Raw genomic sequence first — 6,978 nt, forward strand, 5'->3', positions numbered from 1 at the left:
AGAAACAGGGAAGTGTTAGCACTGTTATACAAGGCTCTGGTAAGACCTCGTGTGGAATAATGTGTGCAATTCTGATCTCCCATATTTAAGAAAAATTAATTCAAACTGGAACAGGTGCAGAGAAAGGGCTACTAGGATGATCCGAGGAATGGAAAACCTACCTTATGAGAGGAGATTCAAAGAGCTTGGCTTGTTTAGCCTAATCAAATGAAGGCTGAGGGGAGATATGATTGCTCTCTATAAATACATCAGAGGGATAAATATCAGGGACAGAGAGGAGTTATTTAAGTTAAGTGCCAATGTGGACACAAGAACAAATGGATATAAACCGGCCATCACCAAGGGTATGTCTACACTACGAAATTAGGTTGAATTTATAGAAGTCGATTTTTAGAAAGCAATTTTATACAGTTGATTGTGTGTGTTCCCACTAAGCACATTAAGTCGGCAGAGTGCATCCACAGTACCGAGGCTAGCGTCCACTTTCAGAGCGTTGCACTGTGGGTAGCTATCCCACAGTTCCCGCAGTCTCCGCTGCCCATTGGAATTCTGGGTCAAGCTCCCAATGCCTGATGGGGCAAAAATATTGTCACAGGTGGTTTTGGGTACATGTCATCAGTCGCCCCTCCCTCCGTGAAAGCAACGTCAGACAATTGTTTTGTGCCTTTTTTCCGCGCAGGTGCCATACTGCTTTCAGCAGACGGAGCAGTAGGACTGCTAACTGTCGTCATCGAACCACCACTTCCACTGCCACTCTGCTCTCCTGCTCTTGTCTCGATAGCAAATTTCTCCATGTTGTCTGTCATGGGCTCCTGCTTCTGCTGCAGCTCTGCTCTCCTGCTCTCATGAATCCACCTCGCAGGTCGTCAGCCACCGCTTCCACTGCCACTGTGCTCTCCTGCTCTCCTGGTGGTCTTGCAGGACCACTTCCGCTGCAACTCTGCTTGGCGGCTCTTGTCTCGCCATAACATGGCAAACATGCAACCCGCTCCGCTGTTGTGTCCTGGCAGCAGACGGTGCAGTAGGTCTGCAAACCATTGTCATTGGACTACCACTGTCACTCTGCTCTCCTGCTCTCCTGTAGACGCCATACTGCAAGCATGGAGCCTGCTCAGATCACTGCGGCAGTTATGGGCATTGTAAACACCTCGCGCATTATCATGCAGTATATGCAGAACCAGAACCTGCAAAAGCAGGTGAGGAGACGTTGGCAGCGCGGTGACGAGAGTGATGAGGACATGGACACAGACTTCTCTCAAAGCACAGTCCCCGACAATTTGGCCATCCTGGTGGCAATGGGGCAGGCTCATGCCATGGAACGCTGATTCTGGGCCCATGAAACAAGCACATACTGGTGGGACCGCATAGTTTTGCAGGTCTGGGATGATTTCCAGTGGCTGCGAAACTTTCGCATGCGTAAGGGCGCTTTCATGGAGCTTTGTGACGTGCTTTCCCCCCCCCTGAAATGCAAGAATACCAAGATGAGAGCAGCCCTCACAGTTCACGAGCGAGTGGTGATAGACCTCTGGAAGCTTGCAACGCCAGACAGCTACCGGTCAGTCGGGAATCAATTTGGAGTGGGCAAATCTACTGTGGGGGCTGCTGTGATCCAAGTAGCTAACGCAATCACTGAGCTGCTGCTATCAAGGGTAGTGACTCTGGGAAATGTGCAGGTCATAGTGGATGGCTTTGCTGCAGTGGGATTCCCTAAACTGGGGTGGGGTGATAGACAGAATGCATATTCCTATCTTGGGAACGGACCACCAAGCCGGCGAGTACATAAACCTAAAGGGGTACTTTTCAAAGGTGCTGCAAGCACTGGTGGATCACAAGGGACATTTCACCAACATCAACATGGGATGGCTGGGAAAGGTACATGACGCTCGTATCTTCAGGAACTCTGGTCTGTATGAACAGCTGCAGCAGGGGACTTACTTTCCAGACCAGAAAATAACCATTGGGGATGTTGAAATGCCTATTGTTATCCTTGGGGACCCAGCCTACCCCTTAATGCCATGGCTTATGAAGCCATACACAGGCACCCTGGACAGTAGTAAGGAGCAGTTCATCTGTAGGCTGAGCAAGTGCAGAATGGTGGTAGAATGTGCATTTGGACATTTAAAAGCTCACTGGCGCAGTTTACTGACTAGGTTAGACCTCAGTGAAACCAATATTCCCATTGTTATTACTGCTTGCTGTGTGCTCCACAATATCTGTGAGAGTAAGGGGAAGACGTTTATAGTGGGGTGGGAAGTTGATGCAAATCGCCTGGCCGCTGATTACATGCAGCCAGACACCAGAGCAGTTAGAAGAGCACAGCAGGGTGCGCTGCGTATCAGAGAAGCTTTGAAAACCAGTTTTATGGCTGATCAGGCTACAGTGTGACAGTTCTGTTTGTTTCTCCTTGGTGAAAACCTGCCCCCTCGGTTCACTCTACTTCCCTGTAAGCCAACTGCCCTTCCCTCCCGCCTTCGATCACCACTTGCCGAGGCAATAAAGTCATTGTTGTTTCAAATTCATGCATTCTTTATTAATTCGTCACACAAATAGGGGGATAACTGCCAAGGTAGCCCAGGAGGGGTGCAGAAGGAGGGAAGCACTGGCTGGGATGGTGGATGAGGGGAGGAGGAAAGTTCAAGGCCACACTTCAAAACTTATTGAATGCCAGCCTTCTGTTGCTTGGGCAGTCCTCTGGGGTGGAGTGGTTGGGTGCCCGGAGGGTCCCCACTCCCCTGCATTCTTGGACATCTGGGTGAGGAGGCTATGGAACTTGGGGAGGAGGGCAGTTGATTACACAGGGGCTGCAGTGGTGCTCTGTGCCTTTCCTGAACCTCACCCATACGCTGGAGCATATCACTTTGATCCTCCAGTATCCTCAGCATTGCATCCTGCAGCTTTCATCATGCTGCTGCCACCTCTTCTGTTGCTCCAGCCATCTATCCTCTCACACGTCCCTCCTGTCCTTGCATTCATTTTGTTCTTTCCTGGACTCTGCCATTGTCTGCCTCCACACATTCTTCTGGGCTCTTTCAGTTTGTGTGGACAGCATGAGCTCAGAGAATATTTCATCGTGAGTGTGTTTTTTTCACCTTCTTATCTGCACTAGCCTCTGGGATGGAGATGCTAGTCGCAGCGTTGAAACATTTGCAACTGCGGGAGGAAAAAAAGGGAGATTAAAATTGAAAAAGACACCTTGGCCATTTAAACCAGGTGACCATGAATGATATCACTTGCCTGAGGATAACACAGAGAGATAAAGAATGGATGTTGCTAGAATGCCAGCAAACACCGGGACCACATGCTGCCATGCTTTCTTATGCAAGGATTCCAGACTACGTGCTACTGGCCTGCTGTGGTAAAGTGTCCTACCATGGAGGACACAATAAGGCTGCCCTCCCAGAAACCTTTTGCAAAGGCTGTGGGAGGACCTCCAGGATAATTTCATTGAGATGTCCCTGGAGGATTTCCGCCCCCATCCCCAGACACGTTAACAGACTTTTCCAGTAGCTGTACTGGCCATGAATGCATCCCAAGTCTTCAGGGCAAATTAATCATTAAACACACTTGCTTTTAAACTGTGTATTATATTTACAAAGGTACACTCACCAGAGCTGCCTGGTCCACCTTCAAGGTCCGGGAGCCCAGCTTGGGAGGGTATTGGATCCAGGGTGATAAACAGTTCCTGGCTGTCAGGGAGAACGGTTTCTCCTCTTGCCTGGTGTGCGCTATCTTCAACCTCCCCCTCCCCATCATCTTCCTCGTCCCCAAAATCCTCATCCCTGTTGCGTGAGACTCCCCCCTTGCAGGAGTCCACGTACAGGGGTGGGGCAGTGGTAGGAGCACCCCCTAGAATTGCATGCAGCTCATCATAGAAGCGATATGTTTGGGGCTCTGACCCCAAGCAGGTGTTTGCCTCTTGGGTTTTTTGGTAGGCTTGCCTACACTCCTTAAGTTTCACGTGGCACTGCTGCAGGTCCCTGTGATAGTCTCTGTCCTTCATGCCCTTGGAGACGTTTTTCAAATATTTTGGAATTTTGTCTTTTGGAACGGAGTTCTGATAGAACGGATTCGTCTCCCCGTACAGCGATCAGATCCAGTACCTCCTGTTCGGTCCATGCTGGAGCTCTTTTGCGATTCTGGGACTCCATGGTCACCTCTGCTGATGAGCTCTGTATGGTCACCTCTGCTGATGAGCTTGCCACACTGGCCAAACAGGAAATTAAATTCAAAAGTTCACTGGGCTTTTCCTATCTACCTGGCCAGTGCATCCGAGTTCAGAGTGCTGTCCAGAACGGTCACAGTGGAGCACTGTGGGATAGCTCCCAGAGGCCAATACCGTCAAATTGCATCCACACTAACCCAAATTTGACTCGGTGATGTTGATTTCAGAGCTAATCCCCTCGCAGGGGAGGAGTACAGAAATTGATTTTAAGAGCCCATTAAGTCGACAAAAATGGCTTTGTTGTGTGGATGGGTGCAGGGTTAAATCGATCTAACACTGCTAAATTCTACCTAAACTCATAGTGTAGACCAGGACTATGTTTTGGCTTTCTAACCATCAGAGGAGTGAAATTCTGGAACAGCCTCCCAAGGGGAGCAGTGGGGGCAAAAAACAAAACTGGCTTCAGATTGAGCTTGATAAATTTGTGGAGAGGATGGTGTGATGAGATTGCATACAATGGCATGTAGCTGACCTACAATTGCTAGCTGCAAATATCTCCAGTGGCTGGTGATGGGACACTAGATGGGGAGGGCTCTGAGTTACTACAGAGAATTTTTTCCCCAGGTGTCTGGCTAGTAGGTCTTGCCTACATGCTCAGGGTCTAACTGATTGCCATATTTGGGGTTGGGAAGGAATTTTCCCTCAGGTCAGATTGGCAGAGACCCTGGGGTTTTTTCACCTTCCTCTGCAGCATGGGGCACGGGTCAATTGCAGGTTTAAATTAGTGTAAATGGTGGATTCTCTGTCATTTGGAGTCTTTAAATCATGATTTGAGGACTTCAGTAACTCAGCCAGAGGTTATGGTTTTATTACAGGAGTGGGAGGGTGAGGTTCTGTGGCCTGCAATATGCAGGAGGTCAGATTAGATCAGGGGTGGGCAAACTACAGCTTGTGGGCCACATCCAGCCTGTCAAACATTTTAATCCAGCCCTCTAGCTTCCACTGGAGAGCAGGGTCTGGAACTTCCCCACTATGGCGCATGACTCCTCGAAGCAGCACCATGTCCCCACTCCAGCTCCTACGTGTAGGGACAGCCGGGGGGCTCCACAAGCTGCCCCCGCCCCAAGCACTGCCCTCACAGCTCCCATTGGCCGGGAACCATGGCCAATGGGAGCTGCAGGGGCGGGGCAGTGTGCAGAGTTGCCTGGCCGGTACTGTGCCTCTGCATAGGAACTGAGGGGGGGGACATGCCGCTGCTTCCGGGAGCTGCTTGAGGTAAGCACCTCAAAGAGCCTGCACCGCTGACCTCCTCCTGCACCCCAACACTCTGATCCCCCTCCCACCCTCCGAACCCCTTGGTCCCAGCCCAGAGCACCCTCCTGCACACGAAATCCCTTATCCCCAGCCCCAACCCAGAGCTCGCACCTCTAGCCGAAGCCCTCACTCCCCCCGCACCCCTGCCCCAGCCTGGAGTCCCCACCCGTACCCTGAACTCCTCATTTCTGGTCCCACCCCCAAGCCTGCAGCCCCAGCTGGAGCCCTCACCCCCTCCCCAACCCCCAATTTTGTGAGTATTTCTGGCCCGCCATACAATTTCCATATCCAGATGTGGCCCTTGGCCAAAAAGTTTGCCCACCCATGGACTAGATGATCATGATGGTCCCTGCTGACCTTAAAGTCTATGAGATTAATGCATGTCGCTACTTACAAGCATTCCATAAAGTTTAAAGACTAAGTACATTTTTATAACTTTAATACCTATTTTAACAATACTAACACACTGGTGAGCCAGACTGGTTCCAGATTTGTATTTGTCACTGTTCAGTTGAGACCTAGGGGGCTTGGAATGAGCTGCCATCTGGTCTGCCTGCATCAGAGCCTGTGCTTGGAAGGATATCAGAAGCAAAAATACAATACTGGAAGTTGTAATTTTAATGCAAATGCAGCATCAGTTGTGATGGGGCTTTGACTTTGAACTGTATTTCCTTCCTTTCAGTGCATGGTGAGGTGCTAGGGAGAGGCAAAGGAATGTCCCAGCAAGTCTCAGCAGTATGGTCAATGACACTCTCTGCGATCACTGCAGTCCATACATTAGTTATACATCAAGCCCCTTGCTGAGGTGTACTCGGAAATATGGGCATGGCCATTTATCACAGACAATCCACAGCTCTGTGCTTGCCTCAGGGTTTGGATCCGGCCTGCAGGATTGCCCCCCGTGGTGCCGCAGGCCCTGCGCCAGTACCATGTCCCTGGGGCCCCGGGGTGGTGGTGGGGTGGGGGGGAGGGCTCTGTGGGTTGCCCTTGCCTCCAGGCACCGCCCCCCACGGGATGTGGTTCTGCTGCTTCCCGGAGCAGCACGGCGTGGGGCCAGGGCAGGAATGCAGGGAGCCTGCCCTGGCCCCGGTGCATGCCGCTGCCACCCTGGAGCTGCTTTAGGTAAGCAGTGCTGGGCTGGAGCCCAAACTCCTCTTGCCCCCTGGCTCCCAACCCCCTGCCCTGAGCCCCCTGTTGCACCCTGCACCCCTGTGCACCCCAACCCCCTGCCCTGAGCTCCCTCCTGCAGTCCACACCCCTCCTGCACCTCTGCCCTGAGCCCCCTCCTGCACTCCACACCCCTCCTGCACCCCAACCCCCTTCCCTGAGCCCCCTCATACACCCCGCACCCCTCCTCTGCCCCAATCCCTTGCCCTGAGCCCATTCCTGCACAAGGCACCCCCCTCCCACACCCCACACTCCCTCCAGCACCCCAACCCTCTGCCCTGGCCCTGCATACAATTTCCCCACCCACATGTGGCCCTCGGCCCAAAAAGTTTGTC

The 6,978-nt window shown here is 51.8% G+C and overlaps 1 long non-coding RNA gene across 1 annotated transcript in view; it reads left to right on the forward strand.

The window, feature by feature from the left end:
- The window catches only part of LOC311512780, a 72,373-nt gene extending 69,858 nt beyond the window's left edge, over positions 1–2,515 (forward strand). The window contains exon 3 of the long non-coding RNA XR_014709561.1: positions 680–2,515. This is a non-coding gene — a long non-coding RNA (uncharacterized lncRNA). The remainder of the gene's footprint in view (positions 1–679) is intronic.
- Positions 2,516–6,978: the final 4,463 nt, after the last annotated feature.

Source organism: Lepidochelys olivacea, assembly GCF_965140295.1.
Source record: "Lepidochelys olivacea isolate rLepOli2 genome assembly, chromosome: 24".
Taxonomy (NCBI): domain Eukaryota; kingdom Metazoa; phylum Chordata; order Testudines; family Cheloniidae; genus Lepidochelys; species Lepidochelys olivacea.